General features: G+C 42.5%; 1 protein-coding gene across 2 annotated transcripts in view; it reads left to right on the top strand.

Annotated features, from left to right (window-relative positions):
- Rab7a (RAB7A, member RAS oncogene family) overlaps positions 1–26,140 on the top strand; it is a 53,656-nt gene that overhangs the window by 9,169 nt on the left and 18,347 nt on the right. The window contains exon 1 of one of the 2 annotated variants that reach the window (XM_060383716.1): positions 17,251–17,275. The exons of the other annotated variant lie outside the window; for it this stretch is intronic. The gene's annotated coding sequence lies outside the window, so the exon portion shown is untranslated. Of the gene's footprint in view, positions 1–17,250; positions 17,276–26,140 lie in introns of those variants that run through there. 2 annotated transcript variants of the gene reach the window in all.

Genomic DNA, 26,140 nt, shown 5'->3' with positions numbered 1-26,140 from the left:
GCACATGCCCTTAATCCCAGCACTGGAGAGCCAGAGGCAGGCAGATCTCTGAATTCAAAGCCATCCTGGTCTACAGAGCAACTTCTAGTACAGCCAGAGTTATAGAGAGAAACCTTGTCTCAAAATACAAAACAAACCAATTTGTTTTCAAGCCAGGCAGTGGTAGCACACACCTTTGATCCTAGCACTTGGGAGGTGATCTCTGAGTTTGAGTTCAGCCTGGTCTACAAGTAAGTTCCAGGACAGCCAGGGCCACACAGAGAAACCCTGTCTCCAAAATAAACCAAAAGAACAAAAAAACAAAAAAAGGTTTTCAAAGGGCCTCAGGAAGGTTTGTATTTAACATTTATAGTTTGAGAATTGTGTTTAGATAGGTGACAGCTATCAATGTAAACATTTTTGCCCATTTAATAGGAAAAATGTTAAATGATATTTTAAGCTTTGAATTTTGATGGATTAAATGTAGTTTGAGATGTCACATAGTCTTAGGCATTTGAAAGTCTCAAGTTGGTGCTGTTTGGGGAGACTTACAGGTGTGGCCTTGCTGGAGGAAATACGGTCACTAGGATCTGGCTTTGAAACCTAAAGACTTCTGCTCTCTGTTTCCTGCTTGTGAGCTCTGTTGCTCCAGTTACTTTGCCTTACTGATGCCAAGCCTCCCTGCTTTGATGGTGATGGGATTTTATCCCTCTGCAACTGTAAGCCCAAACAAACCCTTAGATTAATTGCCTTGATCGTGGCATTTTAACCCAGCAATAGGAAAGTAACTATTTAAAAATATATATTAGTTATTTATTTTTGGTTGTGAGCCTAGCCTTTAACGGCTGAGCTGTCTCTCTAGCCCGCAATGTAAGTTATTTATGTTCTGTAAATTTGCTCTTATGGGCCAAAGCTCAAGTGAGCCCCTTTTCTCCTCCATCTGTAAATGGCTCAGCTAACAGAGTTTTGATTCTTTTCTTTCTTGGCTTGTTTTCTTGGTAAACTTTATCTGGTCATGTGTTTTTGTAGAACTAAGATTTTTCTGGGTCAGATCTACCAGTTTGTTTTCTTCTCTGGGTTTTATGTCATACTTAGCCCCTCTGTCTCTCTATAAAGACAAGGTGTTTGGTTTTTTTGTTTGTTTGTTTTTGTTTTTTTCCTCTCTTTTTTGTTTTTTTCAAGATTGGGTTTCTCTGTGTAGCCTTGGCAGTCCTGGACTAGACTGGCCTCACAGCGATTTGCCTGCCTCTGCCTCCCTGAGTGCGGAGATTAAAGGCATGTGCCACCATGCCCAGGTAAAACAGGGTTTCTTTGTGTAGCCTGGCTGTCCTGGAACTCAGTCTATAGACTAGGCTGCCCTTGAACTCTAGAGATCTGCCTGCCTCTGCCTTCAAGTGCTTGGATTAAAGGCATGCACTACCACTGCTCAGCTCTTTTAGCCCTTGGCCCATGGTTGATTTTTTTGGAAGGGGTCGGGAGGAGATGACCAGGATCTTCCTCCAGATCTCTGTTCAGTGCTTAATTGTATTGTCTGTTCCATCACAAGAATTATCACATGAATTCCCACCTACACATGGCTTCCCCATTCTCCCCTCCCCTTGCTTTCTGCTCACATGCCTTTTCTTCTGTCTTTGGGGCAATTTTCTTCTGCTTTATATAAGTCAAGCAGGGTTTTTTTTTTTTGTTTTGTTTTGTTCTTTTGTTCTTCGTAGAACTCCATTGAAATTGCTTCAAATACTTGTCATTTGTTTTAGTCCTTTAATCAGTTTGAGCAGCAGACTCAGTCATCTAGATATTGAGAGGAAGCTTTTTTTAAGGTTCCTCAAAGAGTGAAGGAGCTAAATACTTTCCCTGTTAATGTGTCTGGGACATTTGCTGTGTAGTTGCCCATTAGATACAGCTGTACAGTGTTAGAAGACCTGTTTTTAACCACCAGAAGCCCTGAATTTGCTGGGGCAGTGATGGACTACTGTCGAAGTGTTAGATTTAAATTATGCTCATGACGCTCCTAAGCATTTCCTGCTCTGCCTTTTTACCCATGTGTTGTAAGTGACGATTAATATTTACTAATAACTGTCTTTTAATAAAGCTGCTGTTAATCCTAAACAGCTGTATAACCAAATCACCACACAGAGACTGGGATTATTTAGTTAACCTAGAACACAATGCTGGGCAATAGTTATTCTCTCTTAAACCTTCAGGCCCTCATAGTTTCCTAACATTTAGATTATACTTGCTTTTTGTGATATATTAGGGGCACTCCATCTCTCCGTGCCCTTCCAAGGATCCTCCAGCTCTGCTCTTTTAGCTCTCCTCTCACCCTTTCTCCTCCCATGCATTTCCTGCCCTCTGGCTCCTCCCATCACTCAACATTGTGGCTAGTTACTTTATTTTGGCCTGTTTACACAAAATTGAGACAGGATGCTTAGAATAAGTATCACAATGCAATATCCAAATTGAAACGGGGGGGGGGGAGAAATCAGCCTTTGAATGAACAAGGGTAAGGTGTATACATTTCAGAAGAACACTGTACCAACACTCATGGCATTTGAAAACAGTCTTGGGAGGTGGCTCATCGGTCTGTAAAGTGCTTACTGTGCAAGCTGGAGGACCTGAGTTTGGATCCAAGATACCTACAGAAAAGCTAGGTATGGTGGCACACTCCCGTGACTCCAGCACAGGTAGGGAGGTATGGAGTTGAGGAGGCATAGGTAGATAGATCCCAGGGACTTGCTGGCCAGCAAGGGTAGCTGAAATGATGAGCCTCAGGCTCAGGGAGAGACTGTTTGAAATACAAGTTGGAGAGCAATGGAGAGGACACCTCTGTCAACCTCTGGCTTACACTTCTACTCACTCAGGAGCATGCACTCAACAACAACAAATTCACAAGTAGTTCATAATCTATGTTGTAGGTGGATTAGTTACTGTTTGCTAATTGTCTTTGAACTGAATTTCTTTATCACTCCTCTGGGGAGGTCTTAATGGTGGATTTTCTGTTTTATTAATGAAATTTTTAAAAATTTTATGTGTGTGGATATTTTACCTGTGTCTGTGAAGGATGCCTGTGCCTGGTTCCTTGAGGAGGCCTGAAGAAGGTGTACACTTGCCTGGAATTGGAGTTACAGATGGCTGTGAGCCACCATGTAGGTGCTGGGATTCAAACTCAGGTCCTTTGGAAGAGCAGCCAGTACCCTTAACTGCTGAGCTACCTCTTGTTTTGACGGATTGAGAGACAGTTAATTAGTCTACACAGAGAGTAGACCATTGGTCCAGTTTTTCTTTTCAGAACTTTTAAAGGAGTATTAGCTATCGGAATTGAGAAAAATGATTACCTTCTAAACAGGAAGACAGAGTTCATGGGTCAGGCAGGTCTTCCCATTTTTTATTGTTGTCCTTTGGAGGCTAAGCTGATCACCTATACCTGTCATGTGTGCTCTGTACCTACCCAGCTGTCCCTGCCAAATGGAACAGCTTTGTGCCTTGCAGTGAACTCACAAAGTTGTCTGAAGTTGCAGAGGACCCACAATCTGCTTGTTGACTCTGAAGGACGGAGCCTTCTGGTCAAGGGTTTTTTTGTTGCCTGTTTTGTTTGTTTGAGACAGGGTTTCTCTGTGTAGCCTTGGCTGTCCTGGACTTGCTTTGTAGACCAGATCTGCCTGCCTCTGCCTCTCAGGGAGTGATAGGATTACAGGCATACATCACCACTCCCAGCCTGGTCAAGGTTTTTAAAAGCCAATTAAGGTTTTAAAGTAGACCAGGCTAGAATGATTTCACTTACTTACTCTTCTTAGAATGAGAGAGAGAGCGAGAGCGCTGGACAGATGGCAGGTATAGTTAATTAGTAACTTGTTCAAACAGTGCTGGTCAGAAACTGAGCAGTGAGTTGGTTTTTTTCTGTTTCTCATTGCTGCTGTAGAGAACACTCGGGAAGTGAAAGTGTAGTCAACATGCAGGCAGCCTCAGGATGCATGATGCTGAGCACTGTGCTAGAGAAAGGCCTGTAGAGGTCAATTTTTCTGCACCAAAGAATTTATGTGAAAGAAGAACTTAATCAAGAAGGTCCATCAACAGAAGGATGATTTGAAGATATTATATGCTATGCTAAAAGTTAAGTTTTCAGTGGTGTTAGTATTACTAGTGGCTTTTTGTATCACTTTGTAGTTTGGGCTGCTGAACCCTTGGCTGTGTTCAAGGTAGACAAGCATTTACCACCAAGCTACAACCTCAGCTTCACCTTTGTGAACAGACAATTGCAGTATTCATTTTTTAAACTTTTATTTGGTGTTACTTAAAGCCTCTCTCTTCCATTAACCCCTCAACTCTAGGTTGGAGAGAGAAAGTTTGTAGGGAGAGGGGGCACAGACCCCATTTTCTCCTGGCTGTTGATCCAGGGTTGATGGGTTTTTTTAAGGGCTATACAAATCTCTGTCAACAGCAAATGTAGCCAGCAGTCTCCTCCAAGCCGCTGCTTCCTGAAGCATCTTTCTCTTGCTTGTTCCAAATCACCAGCCATATCAACTGTCTCTGGTCTCTCCAAACTGCTACATTCCATATGCCATCATTGCATGCCATACTGTCTCTTCTTTCTGGGCTTTCATATTTATATCCTAAGAGCCCTAGATCACGCCCCTCTCCATGCCCCACAAGAAAGGCCATTACCAGCTGGCAAAAGCCATACCCTGCACGAGACAATTAACAGCTGTGGACAAACTAAAGCCCAACTAAATTTCCATATTTGGGATTAAAACAAAAACATATTTACATAACATAACTGAGTTTACAAAAAAAAAAAAACCAAAACCTTCATTACAGACAATAATGTTGTTGTTGTGTTAGTTATTTTTTTTGTGATAGGGTCTCTGTGTAGTCCTGGATGTTCTGACCTTCCCTGTGTAGACCAGGCTGGTCCCAAAGTTACATAGATCCTCCTGCCTCTGCCTCGCTGAGGCTTGTGCTGCAATGCTTGGACAACAGTGATTATTTATTTTTATAGATGTAGCTGTACAGAAAGAATTCTCCCACTGCACAGACTACAAGGCATTTACTCAGAAGTGAAATTTCAAGGTAGATACAGTACAGATGCACAGTGGGTGCAGGCAAGATTGCCTAGACATCTTGGTTTGTTTGAGGTCTTTAATTGTGTGTGTGTGTGTGTGTGTGTGTGTGTGTGTGGTTTTTTGAGTGTTACAGAGTCCTGGCTGTCCTTGACTCCCCTTGTAGACCAGGCAGGCCTTGAACTCACAGAGATCTGCATGCCTCTGTCTTCTGAGTGCTGGGATTAAAGTCATGCACTACCACCTCCCGGCTTTAAATTTTTTTAAATTAATTCTTTTTTTTTTTTTTTTTTTTTGAGACATTTTTTCTCTGTGTAGCCTTGGATGTCCTGGACTTGATTTGTAGACCAGGCTGGCCTTGAACTCACAGAGATCCACCTGCCTCTGCCTCACCAAGTGCTGGGACTACAGGCGTGTGCCACATGCCCAGCAATCTTTAAAAAAAGTTTTATGTGTATGGGTGTTTTGACTGTGTGTATGGCTGTGCACATATGTGCAGTACATGCAAAGGCCAGAAGAGGGTATTGGACTCCCTGAAACCAGAGTTACAGATGGTTATTATCTGCCATGTTGGTGCTGAGACTTGAACCTGGTTCCTTTGGAAAAGCAGTTAGTGCTCTTAAATGTTAAGCAATCGCTCCAGCCACTTGATTTTTGTTTTTGTTTTGTTTTGTTTTTGTTTTTGAGAGGTAAGCTAGCCTGGCCCTTAACTTTATGTTTCAGTCTTACCACTAACTTCCAGCAATCCTCCTGCCTCAACTTCAGGAATACTGGTATTACAGGTTTGAGCTGCCTTGTCACAAAGGAAATCTTGAAAATAAACTCCTTGTCCTACTTCAACTGAGATTCTATTAAGAGACAGTGTTGAGCCAGGTATAGTGGCAGACCTTTAATTCCAGCACTGGGCTAGCAGAGAGGCAGGGGGATCTCTGTACATTTGAGGGCAGCCTGGTCTACAGAGTTAGTTCCAGGACAATATGGAGAGACCATGTCTCAGAAAGAAAAAAGGAAAGAAAGAAAAGAAAATGTAGAGCTATATCTAGTTATGGGTTTTTTAACCTGCAAAATGAGGGCTTTATAGTGTAATCACAGAGAGTACTGTACTGAAGTAATATGTAATACATTTCTTCACATATTACTCACATATGTGCACGTGCGCACACAAATTAAGAGTGTTGGCTAGTGATGCATTTAAGTTTACCTTATCTGAACTAGATATTGAGGTAGGTTGGAGATTTCTTTCCCATCTGGATTTTTTTTAACTGGGCAAATATATCCAGGGAAGGAAGAAGTGTTGGTTTCACTTTCTACTTTCGTTAATCGAAGAGTCCAGAGATGCCTTGTAGCTAGGCAGCCACCACGAGGCAGAAGTTTGTTCCTGAGTCTTTCCAGTTCTAAGAAAATATGGGATCTTACATATTCTGAATGGTATCTGCTCTTACAGCTCTACAGAGCCTGTCCAACATGGTCATTCATCATGGGGCGCTCCTACTTTGAGGATATTACCACTAACTGCAGAAATCAAAGAATTTATAGCATTACTGTGAACAATTGTATACCTGTTAACCAGATAACCTAGATGACTAGACAGATTCCTAGAACTACCAAACCTATAGCTGAATTACAAAGAAACAGGACATCAATTGAATCAGTTGTCTCCAGTCTCTTTTACAGCGTAAAGCCTTGGGCCTGGGAAGTGAAGTGAAGTAAAGAATTTACCTCAGTCAGGGCACTGTGCTTGTGTCTTTAATCCCAGTGCTCTGGAGGCTGAGACAGGTGGATCTTTCTTAGTTCGAGGACAGCAAGAGCTGCACAGAAAAACCAAAAAGAATTTACACCAGTCCTTCTCAAACTCTTAAAAGTCTTCAACACTTGGAACAGGAGACAGTGCTTTCTAGCTTACTCTGTGAGGCTAGCCTCACAAGGACACTACAGATGCAGAAGTCTTTAGCACAGTACTAGCAACCTTGATTCAGCAGTGTGCTACAGGGTTATAATGACCATGAGGGATTTAGGCCTGTGATGTAAAGGTGGCTCCAAATTCAAAATTATTCAGCCTAGTGAATTAATACCATTGGCAGAATCATCTTTAAAAATTTTAAATGATTTATTTTTTATTTTATGCCCATTTGTGTTTTGCCTGCATGTATCTCTCTGTGAGGGTGTCAGATTGCCCAGAACTTGAGTTACAGACAGTTGTGAGCTGCCATGTAGATGCTAGGAACTGAACCTGGGTCCTCAGGAAGAGCAGCCAGTGCTGTTAACTGCTGAGCTATCTCTGAGCATGGGGGAATCCTCTTATTGACATAGAAAATGTATTTGATAAAATTTATAATAAAGCTGGGTAGAGGTGGTGCGATCCTTTAATCTCAGCACTCAGGAGGCAGAGGCAGGCGATCTCTGAGTTCAAGGCCAACAGAATGAGTTCTAGGATAGAAAAAAAACCCCTGTCTTAAAACAAAACAAAACAAAAAACACACCTTAAAAATATATATAGCTTTAATGTCTTCAGAATAATAAAGACTATATATGAAAAACCCTTAGCATGTACTATTCATTGGCAAAGGACTTCCTCTAAGATGAACAAGACAAGGATGTCCAGGCTTTCTTTTATTCAGAAAAATCTACTACTGGAAATTGTAGGCACGGGGAACCACAGACACTCACACTTAAAAAGGCAAAATCATCTCTGCAGCTGACATGATCTTATTTGTAAAGAATCTAAGGATTTCTTCTTCTTCTTCTTCTTCTTCTTCTTCTTCTTCTTCTTCTTCTTCTTCTTCTTCTTCTTTTGTGTGTGTGCGGGCACACACACAGTTTTTTAAAAGAATTTTTTTTAATGTGTATAAGTGTTTGCTATATGTATGTGTAATGTGTATGTGCCTGGTGCTTGAGGAGGTCAGAAGAGGGTGTTGGATCACCAGAAAATGAAGTATCAGAGGGTTATGAGCCACCATTTGGTGTGCTGGGAACCAAACCCCTGCCCTCTGCAAGAGCAGCAAGTGCTTTTACCTCCGTTACCCCTCTTCACAGAAAAGAAATTGAAGAGGACTGTGATCAACTGCTGCAGGTAATCAACTAAAGGAAGGAGTGTTTGGTGTACAGTTTGAGAGTGGACAGCTTAGCATAGTGGGCAACACACAGCAGCAGGAGGGTAGAAGTGGCCACCGTGTATCTGTGACATTGAGAAGCAAAGATTGATGCATACTGGCAGTTAACTCTGGTTTTGCTTCAGACCTGGCCTGACTCCTGCCTGAGTTTGCTCTCATTTAGTGGGGCTTCCCAGTTTGGTTAAAAGGTAGCAAACACTAAGCCCAGCACTAGCCTGGCATGGTAACAGGTGCCTTTAATTCCAGCACTGAGGAGGCTCTGTGTTCCAGACAACCAGGGCCATCTGAAAAACAAACCAACTAACAAACAAATAAATAACCAGAAACAAACAAGTTCTCAGCAAACAGCCTCATAGACCCATCTAGAGGCATGATTCTATGGTGATTCTAGACTCTTTTAGATCGTGTCTCACTCTGTAGCCCTGGCTAGTTTGGAACTTGCTGTGTAGACTTGGCCGGCATTGAACAAAGATTATCTTCTGTCTCCTGAGTGCTCTGTCGATTTGTTTGCTTTGTTTTGTTTTTATCAGTCTCAGTGTAGTAGCCCTGCCTGGACTAGAGCTTACTCTGTAGACCAGGCTGGGCTCAGACTCAAGAGAACCCACTTGCCTCTGCCCCTGTGCCTCCTGCCCCTCTGTCTCTGCCTCTGCCTCAAGGCTTGTGTCACTAGGTCCAGCTTAATGGTAATTGTAGATCCTATTAAATTGACAAGATTAATCACTGCAATCAGAATGAAATTCACTGGAAGAGCATGTGGGAACCATCATTAGACTGCGAAAAGGGGAGGGAGGAAGGCTGAATGAAAGAAGACAACTTGTGTTCATTGATTAGTAAATTCACTGTCTTAGGGAGTCACAGCCCTACCCAAAGTAGCAGATTCATTGCAGTCCTTACAACAGCCCCAATTTCTTTTTTTTTTTAAACTTCTGTGTAGTCTTAGCAGTCCTGGAATTAACTCTGTAGACCAGGCTGTCCTCAAACTCACAGAGATCCACCTGCCTCTGCCTCCCGAGTCCTGGGATTAGAGGAGTGTGGTACCACCACCTGGTGGAACATTCCCAATTTTAGTTATCTACCTTTTTTGGGTATTGTGGTGTACACCTGTAACCTCAGCATTCGGCTAGCAGAGGCATAGGGATCTAGAATTCAAGGCCAGCCTGGGACTACAGCATAATAAATTTCTGTTTTAAAAAGAAAAGGAAATTATTACCTACCCAAAATTTATGTGGAATTCATGAAGTTCTGAATGTCTAAATTGTCTTGCCTTTTCAGAGTTAGGTTGTGGTGGGGTCACAGTTTGTGATTTTAAATTTTACATCAGAGTAAGCCAGACATCACAGAAAACCACACCTGAAATTCCAGTCCTCTGGAGGCTGAGGCAGGCAGATGACAAGTTCCAGACCAAGCCCTACCTACTTTCCTTAAACACAGTAAAACTTCCTCTCTGTAGAGCTGTTCTAGTCACAGCAGCCTAATGTTGGCACAAATTCAGATTTTGAAGTCCCCTCCTTTTTTAGTAAATTGATAATAGCAATAACATAGTAACAAACATATAATTGACATATTTTTAAAATTAATTTTTATTGTGATACAATGTATGTGGTGTAAAATTTGCCATTACACACACACACACACACACACACACACACACACATTTTTTGCTTATTTTGTGCCATTGAAGGCACATTTTTGGCTTGTGTATTCTGTATGCCGTGTGTGTGTGTGTGTGTGTGTGTGTGTGTATGGGTATGAGTGCTGCTGTGGGCCAGAGGCTCATGCTGAGTGTCTTTTATCATTGTCCACCTGATATGTTGAGAGGCAGTGTCTCAGAGCTTACGCTTGCTCAGTTAGTCTTGAGTTGCTAGCTTGCTGTAAAGGGTGTTTGCTTTCTGCTAGAATCACTGGCAGACGACCATGCCCAGCTGCTGCTCACATGAGTGTTGGAGACCCAGACTCACTTAGTCCTCATGCTTGCTTGGCACATGCTTATCTACCTCGCCAATTCTCTAGCAGAGTACACTTTTATTTTTATTTATTTTGGGGTTACCTTGGGCTAACTTTGAACTTAAACTCTTCCTGCCTCAGGTTCCCTGTCTTGACCTTACATGGCTCTGGGGTTGATATGACTGGGAATGGAAGAATGAAAAAAGGACAAAGAGATAAAAGCTGGGATCAGGGTGGAGGTGAACAATGAACTCTGATGGAACCACACCAACAACAGCCCGGAAGCTCACTTTTGAGTGAGGTTTAGCTAATCTTGACAGGTGGTCTCTCTAAGGAAGCAACTTTATACTGTAAAACATCTGGGAGAAGGAAACTTTTGGTCTGTACTTTTTACACACACTGTCAACATCCATACACAGACCAGAAGAAGGCTTTGCTATTTTCATGGGTGTAGGGCATTGGGGTCCTTGAGATGGCTGTGCTTGTGTCAGTACATGCATTCGGGACTTGAGCCATTCCTTACACATTCACACAAGGCATCCTCTGATCCCCACAGTCCCCTAGTGTTGAAATTACAGGTGTGTGCCAAACCCTGTTCATTGTATTCAATCTTAAGTGAACATATTCAGCACCATTAGGAACAATTTCATTGTTGTGCAGCCATCACAACTACCTATTTATAAAACTTGTCCATCATTAGCCAGGGGTTGTGCATGGCTGTGTTTCCAACAGTTAGGCCAAGACAGGAGAAAGGGAAATTGAGGCAACCTTGGGGTGCATGAGGACCTTGTCTCAGAAAAGAAGAGCAGAGCTTAGATTCCAAGAAGCCCACATAAAGTGTCAGATGGGTGTGGCAGCCTGCCTGCAAATCCAGCCTTGGAAGAGAGAGTCAGGATTCCAGTAGCAAAGCTGGCTCACAAGACTAGACCTATCTGGGAGCTCTGAGTTTGATTGAGAAGCCCTGCTTCATTGAATAAGGTAGAAGAGTAATCAAGATGACTCTTGGCACCAACTTTAGGCTTCCACACGAAAAGGTGCACACACCATACACAAAAAAGAAAAAGATCTTGAGCATCGTAGCACCCCATATTACTTGAAACCTCAAAAGGGTGCTTGTTTCGGGTTTCATATCTATCCAGGTGTGATAGCTGATTGCTGTGTCAACTTGATTAGACCTAGGATGCCCAGGCAATTAACTCAGAATTGTTTTGGCTGTCTGTGAGGGTGCTTATGAGGGAAGCCTTTGAATGGGCAGAAGGCTGAGGGAGAAAATAAGCATGCACTGAGTCTGTCTTGTCTCGTGGACTGCAGCTCTAGTTAAGCTAGTAGAGGGCCTGTCTAGAATGAACAAGGCCCCAAGGTTCTACTTAGCACCACACTAACTGGACTTGGTAGTGCATATATCTGTGATCCACTATTGAAGTGGAGATCAGAAATTTAATGTTACTCTTGGCAATGGAGTACATTTGAGGCCAGGCTAGGATATATGAGGAACTATCCCCAAAACAAAACAATGCTCTTTATATCATCTCTTGATCTGTTGTTTTGTTTTGTCTGGGGGAATCCTACATACTTGGCATTGATAAAGTCCCTTTTTCTTAGAGGCCTGTTTTGTCTGGAACATCCTTACATGGATCTTTTCTGTACTCTGTCCAAAAGCTGTGTTCATTCTCCTAACCAGGAGGAAATTCATTCAGTAGCCACACCACATCTTCTGTCTCCCTGGTGCTGCACCTTTTGTTTTCACTGTGGCACCCTGGCTGGCCTAGACTCCACCTCTCACTGCCTTTGCCTCCCAAGTACTTCACAGAGTATAATAGTCAACCTCACAGTTAAACTCTGTTAAAAATGGACTGGATTAGTGGGTGTCTCGATACTTTCTAGTTTAGTCCTTTGCTTAGAATAGCACTTCTATCCAGTTGAGAATTCAACATGCAGATCTTTTTTTATTTTCCTAATTTATATGTTTGTTTATTTTTATTGTATGAATGTTTGCCTGCATGTATGTCTGTTTGCCACGTGTACCTGGTCCCTGTGGAAATCAGAAAAGGGCACAGAGCTCCTGGAACAGGAGATATATATATATATATATATATATATATATATATATATATATATATGCAGCTGTAAGCTACTCTGGGTGCTGAGAATCAAACCCAGGTCCTCTGCAAAAGCAGCCAGTGCTCCTAACCTCTGAGCAATCTTTCCTGCCCTAATAGATAACTTGGTCGCTTGCAGCACTTGTTTTTTGTAGAGGGTCTCTTGATTGTACTGTTCATTATTTTGAAGTGTGTGTCTGTGTCTGTGTCTCCATGCATGTGGAGATCAAAGGTCAACTTTTTGGATTCTAGGACTGGAACTCAGATCCACAGGCTTGCACAGAAAACTTGATTATCTCCTGAGCCACCTTACTGGCTGTGCTTGTTATCTTAGAACTTCAACTGTGCTGAGATGGGTAACCTTAATTCTCAATTTAATCAGTTAGAATCAATTTAATCAGTTAGGAATGTGTCTGAGAGGGTGTTTCCAGAGGTTCCACTGAGGAGTGAAGGCCCTCCCTGAATGTGGACATCACTATCCCATGACCTAGAGTCCTAGATTAATGAAAGAGGAGAAGGTGGGGTTGAGCCCAGTAAACCACACAGTCTTGGGGGTCATGGTGTGATCAGATATTCTGCAGCAGTAGTGACAGACTTGAGATAAGACTAGTTTTAAACTGAGTTCATGTCACAGGTACACAGGAGGGCCTCTTCATTAACCTTCATGAACTTTCTCACTTGATTCCAGAAAGTAAACAGTTGGGAAGAGGAATAAAAAAGCCAGTCACAAAAGTAGGTTGCTTGAGGGCTATACACATGTTGCCTCCAGTTGTCCAGCTCTACAGTGTAAGGGACTTTTCATTCCCATCTGCCTCTCTGGCCTATACATTGTTCTTTCTGCCCAAGTGAGAAATGGGATGCCAGTGCTAATCGCTTAAGGAAAACAAATTTAAGAAAGTTAATTTCTCACCATTTTCTTCTTGAAAAACATGCAAGTTGAAATGATCTTGTTTTTTATTGTTGTTTGCAGGGATGAGATTAGTTTTGTTTTGTTTGAGAAAGATCTTTCTATACTGCTAGTGTGAAGGCTTTTTGACCTAGGCATGTTCCACTGTGCCAGGCTTCTGCAGTTGCTGTTTTTTGTTTTTGTACAGATAGAGCAAGTGATTTTTAAAATTGTTTATTTGTAAATGTTTTTCTTCTATGTATATATACTATTGCCAGAACTGGAACTGGAATTACAGATGGTTGTAAGCCATCATAAAAATTTTTTTGAGAGTTAGCAACTTACTAAAGGAAACAGAAAGCTCTGCTGCTCTTTCCTAATCTGTAAATATTCAGAGAGAAAAACACCTCCAGTCTGTGGCACATACCTGTAATCCTCAGCACTGGGGCAGAAGCAGGACAGGTGGGGTTCAAAATGCAAGACCAGCCTTGGCTATTTCGGGGACTGTGTCTCAAAACAAAATAGCATAAAACAAGGCAAGGAAGGGCACCAGCACTAATGGAAGCATGGTAGGTGTGAGGGTGGCCTGTAGAGAGCTGCCCTGGATTTAGGAAGTAGCTGCTGGGCGTGCCAGTCAGGAAGCATTGCTTATCTGTGCTTATTTATATGTCCACGGGAGTTCATAGACACAATGCCTTATGCTTTCTGTACATTTAGAAATGCAGTGTTAAGCCCAGGAAGGCCAAATTGTGCAGCCTCTGCTTGCACAGAATAACAAGTTTCAGAGCTCTCATTTGAGCCCTGGTCACTCAAATCCTAAGGCCTTAGTAAATTTTGTTCTACCAGAGCACCTCTGTACATCCTTGAACCTAAGTTCTGTGTTACACTTTTGGTATAGTTTGCTAATGTGCCTTAGGGTTTGGGGATGTGTGTGTTTATTACTTTAGGGACTGGTGTGAGACTCAGGGTCTTACAGGGAGTACCATGGAGTCCCATTTCCACTTTGATACTTAAAACGGTCATACTTAGAAATTTTTTATGCTTCAGACCTCTGCCCAGGGTGAAGCTATATTGTGTTCTTCTGACAAATGTCACACTTGGAGTTTAGTAGTCTTTACTTATCTTTTTATTTTATTTTATATTTTATTTTTTAGGCAGGGTTTTTCTGTATAGCCTTGGCTGTCGTGGAACTCACTTTGTAGACCATGCTCTTGAACTTAGGAGATCCTCCTGCCTCTGCCTCCCACATGTGGGGATTAAATGGGTATACCACCACTGTCCAGCTTACTTTTATTTTATTTTATTATATGTATGGCTGTTTTGCCTGCAATGTATATGCATCCCGTGTCTGCCTGGTGCCTTTGGAGACTGAAAGGGGGCTTTGGGTCCCTGAGAACTGGGGTTACAGGTGTTTGGGCACCACCATGTGGGTGCTGAGAACTGAATCGTCCTCTTCAGCTCCTCACTTCTAAGATCTCTGGGTCATGGCATAGGAGGTAGGGTTTTACAAGTTTGACTTTACATTTTCCATCATTTGCTACATTTGGGGTTTTTTTGGAGCTTTTGTTTTGAGACAGGAGCTCATGTAATCCATACTGTCCTCAGCTTTGCTGTGTAGCCTGAGTCTGACCTTTAATTCTTGATCCTTCTGACTCCATCTGCCTACCAGCTCTAGCTGTGTGACTATGTGTGCTACCATAGTCAGCCCTGATTTTGGAATTTTAAAACTTCCAAGTGCGAATATAGATTATTTTATACCTGACTGCTTTTACTTTCTAGGAAATAAACAATATTTTTTTTTTATAAGAAATGTAGTAGCTACATGAAGCACCTTAGTTTTTTAAACTTTTAGGCTTCTTTGGGTTTGAGGTCAAGCTGAATGTATCTTCCTGTATCTGGCTTATTTCATGTCACATAGTGTTCTCCGATTCAGCTATGTTTCTTCAGAGTACAGAATTTTTTAAAGGCTGAATGTTATTCTGTTGCAAACATAAACCACATCTTTTTCACCTGTTGAGGTATACCTAGTTTGATTTCCACATCTGGGTATTGCTGGAATGATAGGACATGCAAATGTTTGACATGCTCCTGTTATTTTCATGTGTACCTACTGATGGGATTTATAGATCATGATCTAGTTCTTTTTATTTTGTGGGGACATCACCTCCAAATGATCCCTATAATGGCTCTTAACAGAATGCCCCCATCCCCCTGAGGGGGGAGCAGCCTTACCAGGCACAGAGGAAGACAATGCAGCCAGTCCTGATGAGACCTGATAGGTTAGGGTCAGAGGGAAGAGGAGGAGGTCCTCCCCTATCAGTGGACTGTGGGAGGGGCATGGGAGGAGATGAGAGAGGAAGGGTGAAATTGGGCTATAGCTAAGATACAAAGTGAATAAACTGTAATTAATTTAAAAAATTAATTTAAAAACCAGATTGCCCCCAGCAGTGTACAAAGAGCTTGCTTTCTGTGCATACCATTGCCACTGCTTATTTTGATCTTTTGGTAACAGCCATTCCAACATGTGAGATGTTTCACTGTAGCTGTTATTTGAAATATTCTGAGTATCAATAATAGTGAGCATTTCTTACCAGCCATTGCTACCTGCTAGCTATTTTGTATATTTTTTTTTAAAAAAAGAATGTTCATTAATAGTATTAGTTGTATTAATGGAATTTGTGGAATTATTTTTGGTGTGATAAGCATATATATCAGATTCAGCCTCCTTTTCCCACCCTCCCCTATATCTTTCCCACCCCACCCCCCACATCTTTCCCAATCTCTAGAGACCATTATTCTACCTTGTGAAGGGTTTTCTTTAACCTCATGCACATGGTACATTTGTGTGTGTCTAACTTACTCACTTAATGTACTATCCTACATTCCACTTGTGTTGCAGCACATGACAGTTTTTATTCTTTATGGCTGGATAAATGTTGTATATATGGGGTTTTTAAATTTTTTATGTTTTGGTTTTTTGAGACAGGGTTTCTCTGTGTAGCCTTGGCTGTCCTGGACTCACTTTGTAGACCAGGCTAGCCTCAGACAGTGATCCGCCTGCCTCTGCCCTGAGTGCTGGGATTACAGGTGTGTGCCACCACACGCATTTTTGTATATATGTGTATTTCCCTCCTTTTTTTTTTTTCTGGCTTAAAAATGACTTCATGCATGTGTGCACCCTGTTGGAGGTCATCTTTCAGAGTCAGTTCTTTCTGTCTACATATGGGTTTTAAGAGTTGAACTCAGTTCAGCAGGCTTGCTCAGCAAGTGCCATCTCACAGGCCCCTCTTGGTGCGCACATTGTGTGTTTTAATTTTTTAAGACATTCTCAAGTCAGACTCTCTGTGTAGCGGAGGGCGGCCTGAGGCTCCTGCTTCTCTTTAATTGTGACCTTACGATTGTGCCACCTAGCTCCTGGGATTTCAGGTGTGTTCCAAGAGCCTCTCTCTCCATCCCATTTAATCAGTTTACCTCTTGGTGGACACCTGGCTGATCTCGTGTTGAACATGGGTGTGCGCGTGTCCGTGTGTGCTGGAGTGGTGAGGCCTTCTTTTGAGAAAGATTTGTTAGCTTCCCTGCTCGCTTTTACAAATGTTTTAAAATCATTTTTAAGGTGTGCGTGCGTGTGCACACAGGTGAGTGCAGTTGCTCACAGAGACCAAAGGTCTTGGGTCCCTTGGACTGTAATTAGATGTGGTTGTGAACTGCCTGATGTGAATGGTGGGAATTGAACCTGGGTTCTGAGTCATCTTTCCAAGCCCATCTTTGCCTACTTTTGATTGGGTTGTTTTTATTCTGAGTTGTTTTTATGTTTTGGCTCTTAATTCTTTTATTGAGTTATGTGGGTTGCATATCTAATTTTCTCATTCTAGGTTGATTTATTTTTCTGTTAATAGTTTCACATCTTGGATTTTTTTACTTGATAATAAGCTATTTGTGAACCATGTGATTGCCTTACAAAATAGCATAAAATTCCTTCAGAGGCTCTTCTCCTATTTGTCCAGACTGTGTGGACTGTGGTGACATTTTTAAGAATTCTAGAATTTTGGATTCTTTAAAATCCTGTAAGACTATGCTTTCATCTTAATCCCAGGTATGGGGATGTGGGGCTGCTTTGGACTGATCTCCAGACGTGTGGTTTTGCCAGCTGCAGATAATTTCTGAGATTGTGTGACATTTGAAATTCTGGGAACTTGTCAAAGGGTACGTAAATGCCAGGGTCCAGAAGGCAGCAGGGGTGGTGGCTGTGGTGTTTAGGCAGTTGGTTGTGGTTTGTTAGTAGCTACAGTCAAAGAAACGACAGTAAAGAAATGAGATTCAGAGATTTTCTAAATCTTCTCTTCTCTCCTCTCTATCCTTGCTTCTTTCCTATCTAGTGTTAGGGAGGGAAACGGGGTGGGGGTGGGAAATAAAGTGTGGGAAAAAGAAGAACCCACAAAGTAGCAAAGGTGAGCTGCATTGAGGCTTCTAGTCTGGCACTTGGTGTTACGCAGGGTTTTTAGGGCTGTTAACTGAAGCTTAGTCTTGGTGGATTCCAGACTTTCAGATAGTGTTTGGGTATCTGTGGTCTCCTGAGACAATGGTCAAAAAATATTTTTTTTCAAAGATTTATTTATTTATTATATACAGTGCTCTGCCTGCATGTATGCCTGCGTGCCAGAAGAGGGCATTAGATCACATTCTAGATGGTTGTGAGCCACCATGTCGTTGCAGTGAATTGAACTCAGTCATGGCTCTTAACCCCTTAGCCATCTCTGTATGTAGCCCAGGCCACAAATATTTTGAAATGTACAGTGTATTGTTCTCATGAAGAACTCAAATATCAGATATTACTAAGTGTTTGTCATTGAAAAGCCAAGACTAATGCTGTGCCTTTTCAAGAGCAGGAGAAATGGGTTAGGTACTGGGTAATGAAACAAGAAGTGATTATAGATAGGTTGAAATTTGAGGTGGCACGCTATCTAGTAATCTAAGTAAAATACCCTCAAATGTTTATTTCCACACTGTGCAGCAGAACTTTCTGACATGTTGGAACTGTCCATATCTGCCTTTTATTGCTGGTGGTAATTAAGCACTTTGAAAAAATGGAGTTAGTGTTGCTAAAGAAGTGTTTAATTTATTGAATTGATTTCATTAAATATAGCCAGCTGTGGCTAGTATTGACTATTGTAGATTCAAATCTTGGCCAGTGTTCCTCAAGCTTTTTCCATTTTCTTCCTTCCTACTTGTATCTCTAGACATTTTCCCACAGCATCTTCCCAGGTCCAGCAATCTACCTAGCAACATTCCCCAGCACCCAGTGAAGATGTTAATTCCATAGATGTACTAATGTGTATACTGTGCCTATCAGCTCTGAAGTCACTGGTCACTGACTAACACCCCTTAGGGGAAGCTTGATGGAGACTAATGGTGGGTGGTAGCACACTAAAGGCTAACCGGTGTCAGAGTGGCTGTTATTGTGACCATTAAGGCTCATCATATTTGTGACTGGGATAGTTCAGAACTTGAAGATAAGTTTTGGAGGAGCTGTAAAATTCTCTCAGTCCTCTTTTTTCTTTAAGTAACATTCTTATATCATCAATCTGGTTTTTGTTTGTTTTTTTGTTGTTATTGTTTGAGAAAGGGTCTCATTATGTACCCTGGCTGGCTTGAAGCTCACTATGTGGACCAGACTATCCTCACACTCACTGAGATCTGCCTGCCTCTGCCTCCTTGGTGCTGGGATTAGAGGCATGGGCTACCATACCTAGCAGTCTGTCCTATAGTGGATAACACTTGCATATAGAAGCAGATAATAGTGTGTACACACTTTTCATGAGACATAGTGTCTTGCATATAGAAGCAGATAATAGTGTGTACACATAGTGTCTTGCATATAGAAGCAGATAATAGTGTGTACACTTTTCATGAGACATAGTGACTTGCATATAGAAGCAGATAATAGTGTGTACACACTTTTCGGACACCTAGGACATTGGAAGTCTAGACTACCTTTCATGAAGAGTTGGAAGAACCAAGAGTGTTCCGCTTGGTTCCTGAGAGACTATTGCTGGAAGGATGTCATGTGGTGAAGGGTGGTCATGGTACCAAGCTGCCTTACAAAAGAAGGCAGTAGAAGAATAATAGGTAGTTTCAGCTCATTAGAAACTGTACAAGAGATGTTGGGCTGTTGTTGTGGATCTTAACTGATGACAGATTTAGATGAAATAATGTGTTTGTTGGGGATTGCTGGAGCATGTATGTGAGGAGTGCACACACAGAGACCAGAAGAGGACATTAGATGTCCTGCTCTCTCACTCTTTACCTTACTTCCATGACACAGGACCTCTCACTCCTGGAGCTAGGCTGATGTTCCCCACAGCACTGAGGTTATATTCCTGTGTGCCCACTCCTAGCATTTTATGTGGGCGCTAGGATCTAAACTCGGGTTTCATGCTTACAGGACAAGTGCTCCTACCTACTGAACCATTTCTTTGGCCTTGAGGTAAACGACTTTTAAGGATCCTTTATGACTAAGTTTAAGGAACTTTGGCTTTGTTTTATAACTGGCCTGATTATTTAAAATTGCATAGATTCCCTGATCCAGTAAAGAACTATGAAGTAACCATTGAATGTGGCCTTTGCGGGTTTCTACTTTCTACTTTCTACTTTGACATTTGCAGAAGCCATAGAGCTACTTAGTGCTGTGCTTACTGTCTGGTAGGAGACTCAGGTGGCCCTTTTGATAGATGTCAGGACTGAACTTGGAGGGTTGTCTGAAACTAAACTAGGTTTACTGCTACTAGATTACACTAAATGCAACTGGAATTTATAACACGGGCATCTGGAAGTCTGATTAGTTGGGCCTAGAGGAAGAATGTCAGAGCATGGAATATTTTAGTCTGGGTAACTAGGATCATGTGAGCAGTAGTAAACTTACCGTTAAGGAGTCAGGAGCCTATAGCAAGGATTCAGATTGGTCTGTGGGAGTGGGTCACTTGGAGACAAGGCTCCATGATTTCAGTATTGCTTTTTTTTTTCCTTCCTGTTGATGTTAGCCAGTTAGATTCATAAAGATCTCTTTAGCTTTTAAGATGGACAATAACCCTGTATGGAACATGAGTATCCACTGAAGTGTTTGTTAAAAGCATATTATTACAATGGGAAGTATACAGATGAATGTTTAATACATATTAGAGTAAGATGCCAGTCAGCAGACGTGTGCAGTGAGTCTGCGTGTGGATAGAGCGGAAACCATAAAGTTGGTATGGGCACCCACAGCAGCGGTTATAGAGGATTTTTTTTTAAAGATTTATTATATATATAGTGCTCTGCCTACATGTATGCCTGCGTGCCAGAAGAGGGCACCAGATCTCGCTATAGATGGTGTGAGCCACCATGTGGTTGTTGGGAATTGAACTCAGAACCTCTGGAAGAATAACCAGTGCTCTTAACTGCCGAGCCATCTCTCCAGCCCAAGAGATATATTATGTATGTCAGGTGACATAATAGCAATTTTCTCTGCACATCTTACTTGTATCTTTGTTTTTCACATGAAAGCACAGACGTTTTTGAGTTCATGCAGTAGAATGTGTTGAAGAGGGTGGGGTTTCCATTGCTGTAGTGCCTCCCCTCAAGGCTAGACCTGAATGGCCTTGTCTCTTGTCTCACTCACTACTCCTGGTTCATTTGTTTGTTTGTTCTTTTGTTCTTTCTTCTTTCTTTTTCTATAAATGTTATTATTTGTATGTGTCTGCACATACAGGGCAGGGGTGTGTCCTGCATGTGCTTGCTATGACATGCGTGTAGAAGTCAGAGGGGAACTGTGGTGGAATAGATTGTCTTTGCATTTGTCAGTCTTGTGCAGCAAGTACTAACAAATCTGTTGAGCATTCTCACAGGTCCTAGCACTGGTCTTTCTCCAGTGATCAATCTAGACATTAAGTCATTTCTCTTAAAGAGTTTGGTAGTCTCTGGTTTTCATCTGTAGTATGGGATATGATCTGAAGTTCTCTAAGAACTTTTCTTTAAACAGGGCAGTAAAGACAACTGTAAAGTCAGGCGTGGTGGAGCGTGCCTCCCAGCATTTGGCAGAAGGAGGCAAAACAGGAAGAATTCAAGGCCTCTAGCCTGAAATCCATAAGGAACATAAGGTCAGCTTAGGATACACGAATATTCCAAATAAAAAATGCAGACATTTACATTAACATGTAATGCAGAGCCTGGCCTGGTGTTGGACATTTTGATACCTATGAAAATTGAGTGTTTCTTTGTTTCTTGAAGAGTGGGACTTGAGCTATGTTGTCTGAGGTCACGTGCTGGCTTTTCATAGTCTCTAGCTGTCACCATTCAACCTTACTATTCTCTGTAGGGCTGAAGTTCGAAGCAACACATTGGCACTTAGGAAGTAGTAGAGAGAACGTGTGCCATGCGGGTCAAAGCAGCTCTTCCTGATGGTGTGGCCTGCTCTCACAGGGCTGGGGAGCTTCCTGTTACTTGCCTTGCGAGCAGTGTGCCACCGGTCACCTCTGAGAGTGCCCCACGAGCTCCCTGGGCCTGCAGAGGAGCAGGAGTGTTTACAGGCACCAAGACTGGCTTGTGGGCACTAACAGCAAACGCCTCCTTATACTTGGCTCTCTTGTCTGATAAATACATGCCCCTTGCCTCTGCTCTCCATCATGGTGATAAAATACAGAGCCATGGACACAATTTGTTGGAATTTGATCTCATTATATAAGAAATTTGCTTTCTTCTCTAGTCAATCCTTTAAGGATCACAGGTCACTGAGCAAAAAGAGCTATTCTTTCTAACTGAGGGGTTTGGGCAGTGGTGGGGTACCTGCCTAGCATGTGTAAGGTCCTGCTATGTTTGATCGCTAGCGTCTCCAGAAATAAAATTGGTTTCTACTTTTTAAGGGAGAGCACAGGGAATACTGTTAATATTATCTTGCTATTTCAGAGACCTTTTTTTGTTCTTTTGGTTTTTTTTTTTTTTTTTTTTTAAATCCCATCACTTTACTAGCACCCAGACTTTTTTCTTCTTCTTCAGACATCTCAGCCTTTTCTCATGATGACTAATATGGCTTAAGCTCTTCATTTGAGTAAGGGTAGGCAGCGTCACAGTCCCTAGGAAAGCTGGAAGCACACAGGCAGGCACCTAAAAATGGGTGTCTACAGGAAGAAGGTTCTTTAAAGGAAGATAGCACAGGAGGCCTGTAAAGTGTCCACAGTGTTTCCCACCCTTTCTTCCCCCAGCACTGCCGAGCTTGGAAAGTTAGTATGAAAGAAAGAAGCATTTTAGGATAGTGTGTGCCCATCCTGTGCTCCTCTCTCCTGGCAGAACAGGTAGTCATGAATCCAACATGCTAAAAGTGGAGTGGCTTGGTGTCCAGAGAACATGACCACTGAGGAGAGCAAACTTACTCCAGGGCATGTGGTGGGTAGGGGTTAGGGAGGTGTTGCATGCTTACCTGACAGTAAGTACTTCGGGTTGGGAGTGAGGCTTAGTTGAGAAAAGGGGGCTTGACTATTTCTCAACATGGTCACGTTCCTGTGCCATGGCAAGAAGATGGATCTGCATCCTCGAGTCTCCATCTACCAGTTCTCTCTCCTACTCTCCTGACAGCCAGCTGCTCTCTGGACTTGACCTGTTAATCTTGCTTGTTTTCATTACAGACCCCACTCTCTTCCCACTTTGTTCTGCTTTCTGGGAATGTCCTAATGCTTGAGATGGATTAATGACAAGTAGAATGTCTTGAAGCCACCAACCATTTAAAACAAAACAAAACAACAGACTGTATGGAAAAGCCAGAGGACAGCCTGGGGTGTTGGTCATATTCCCTGTTTGCATGGGTTGGGACAGCCTGTCAGAGAGTGTTTGAGAGTCTCCTGTCTCTGCTTCCCATCTCACCATAGGAACACTGGGATCACAGTTGTGCTCTGGCTTCACCTGGGCTACCGTCACATGGGTTTAGGGGATTTGTACTCAGGTCTCCACAGTTACACAGTACTTAACCACTGAGCCTCTAAAACTCACCTTTGAGAGTGTCAAGGAAGGAATGCCTCTTTTCAGGCATTGCATATTCAGTGTTGAGTTGGTCTCTGCAGGCGTGTCCCCCACCTTTGCCATGTTTTGCTTCTACTGCCTGGAGTTGTGAACAGTATCATTTGATTTCCCAGATAGCAAGCCTCCAGAAGGCCGCTCTTTTCATTTGTTTTCTTTTATATTGCATTGTATAATTGAGGAGTGCTGGTGTTTCCATTTTAGCATAAAGTGGTAAAATCCCAGCACAAATAAGCATTTTCTTGGGTGAAATTTAAGTCCCAAATAATCACATTGTTTTTATTTTATTTTGAGACACAGTCTTAATAATACCACAGCCTAGGCAGCCTTGACCTTGCCATGTGCACAGGCTAGCCTCAAACTCATGACCCTCTTGGTTCAGCTTCTGTTTTTATATGCCAAGCTAGCTGCTCTGCTAGCCGGATCTTACACCTCTTGTGCTCTTCCTGTCCAGCTCGCAATAAGGGTGCTGTCCAAATCTCTCTTGCCCCTGGATGCTGTTTTCTCCCAGGCTCATCTCCATTCCAGTGTCGTCATCTCTTGCTTTCATAGCTGCAACATTCCCCATCATTGGGTCTTCATGTGGTGGGCTTCTTTAGATTCTGGTGTCAGGACTTTCTCATGGCCTGCAAGGGCCCCTATAATGTATTTGAGGCCCATGCACATGCTGTTCTCTCTGCCTGACACTCACTGTTATCTTTTTGTACTTTATACAGAAGCTCAGCTGGCTTTTCTATAGGAATTGTTCCCAGTTCCTGAAGCTGTCATAACTGCCTTCAGCATAGCTTGATCTTAGTATTCTCCATATGAACATACAGTTAGCACACAAAGTAACAGGTTTCATTGTGACAACTTCCTATATTGTTTTATTTGGTGTCGCCTTTCCACCCCCAGTATTTTACTTGCGGTTGGTATGATTTCTGCCTGTTGTCTGGTGCCAGTTTTTGCTTTTGAAATTTGTTAGTGAATGTACTAAGATTATTATGTCACTGATTGGTGGTCCTGGGCTGAAGAGTTTTGTGAGTAGCATTACTCAGAAGTCACATAGTAGAGCTTCTACACGCCGTGCATATACACATGCAAGCAGAACACTTACACACACAAAAACAAATATCAGAGTAGAGCTTCCAGAATCCGTAGGAGAGAGAACGGAAAATATAAGACTTGGGGCTGCAGAGAAGGCTCAGAGGTTACACGTGCTTGATGCTTTTTCAGAGGACCCAGGTTTGATTCCCAGCATCCACATGGTGGCTCACAACTCTATAACTTTAGTGCCAGGGGATCCAACAAACAGCCTCTTTTACCTCTGCAGCAGTCTGACACACATTTGGTTCACAGACACCCATGTGAATAAAAAAACACTCTTATGAATAAATCCAGGGTTGGGTGAAGACATTTGAGCAACTCCTCATTGTTCTCATCCTAGATATTTTCATCTTTAGCATTTCCTCCTAGACGCCTTCAAGTTTCTTTTGAAGGTGTTTAGTAGCATTTTCCTCTTAAATTTCCTCAGAGAAGGTAGTTCTAAATTAAACTACAGATACATAAAAAGTCCTGGAACATACAAATTAGGCCTGAGCACTACTGTGCTGTGTGTTTCAAGTCTTGATACATTCTAGCATCTCAAAAGCAAATGAAAAACAAAATCATGTGTAGGTGGAGGCCACAGCTTCATTAGGAGGATCATGATTTGGTAACTGTTTCCATCAGGATTGGCAACGCAGCAGGCTTATCTTTCAGGGAGACTCGACCTTTGTGCTATTCCGTTTCTCCTCGCAAGCTAGCAGAGTGTCACTGATCATATGTGGAACCCCAGTTGTCCAGGTAGTGCAGGAAAAGTCATGGGCACTAGAGAATTGGAGGTTGGAGGCTAGCTTGGGATTTTTAAACATCTCAGAATTGGCAGGCATCTCAGGCACAATTTGACCAGAAGAAAAACAATGGACAGGCCCTCGTGCCCTGGGAGTCCTCTGGGAACCTGGGTTTGGAGTTAAGTAGGTATATTGCCAAGGAGACTGCTGCAGTAAGAGAGAGGTGCACAAACTCAGTGCAGCCAATTGCTAAATCCTTCCAAGCTCTCCTCACCACATGACTTTATTATTTTTACAGCAGTGATCTGGCCAGAGCCACTCACTCGTTCTTTCTTCTTCCTCACCTGGCTAGTGTTGTTTTATTCTTGCCCTCTCAGAACCAGCTATCAGTATGTCTTTCAATTTTTCTAGAAAGTATAGCTGAGTCACTAGTTGGCCTTTTTTTTTTTTTTTTAATATTTTATTTTATTTGGGTTTTCAAAACAGGGTTTCCCTGGATAGCCTCGGCTGTCCTGAATTGCTTTGTAGACCAAGCTGGCCCTGAACTCACAGAGATCCACCTGCCTCTGCCTCCCTGTGCCACCACGCCCAGCTTGGGTGGTCTTTTTTTGTTTTAACCAGTGAGAAGTTTTCACTACCATTCCCAGTCCCTTAGCTTCCTGTTGTTTAATAATACTGTATTTCTGGCTTCTACCTATTTTAGAAACTTTATTTCATTTATATTTATTGTCTGGAGTGTATTTTGGGGGCTGGGAGGCATTCCTGTGACTTGAGGTATCTGCTGAGGTCAGTAGACAGCTGGGGTTGGGGGGACGACTGCAGGTTCCCTGCACCAGGTTGGTCCCAGGCCCCGAGTTCAGGCTGTCAGACTTGATGGCAAGAGCTCTTACCCACTGAGCCATCTTGCCAGCCTGAGTCTGCCATTCTGTTCCCATCCTCTTCTGTGTGTAAGTTAATCTTACATAAGTGGCTAAACAGTAAGAAAGTAAAGAAAGTAAATGGAATTGAATGTGGTCTCACCTGCCCTGAGGGAGGTGTGCTTGATTTGGAATGGCGATTGCTAAGTCCAGTAGCCAGCTAGCCACAGTAGCCACAGGTCTGCGGTGACTTTGGGTCAGTACCCTTTCTCCAGATACAATGCTTCTGGTCTCCTAGCTCCACAGGCAGCCTCCCCTCCCCCACTGTTCTGGACTACTTTATAGACCAGGCTGACCTT

This window comes from Meriones unguiculatus, chromosome 5 (genome assembly GCF_030254825.1).
Source record: "Meriones unguiculatus strain TT.TT164.6M chromosome 5, Bangor_MerUng_6.1, whole genome shotgun sequence".
In the NCBI taxonomy this organism is placed as follows: domain Eukaryota; kingdom Metazoa; phylum Chordata; class Mammalia; order Rodentia; family Muridae; genus Meriones; species Meriones unguiculatus.
The sequence above is the reverse complement of the archived record's forward strand: the minus strand, read 5'-3'. Positions and strand labels throughout refer to the sequence as shown.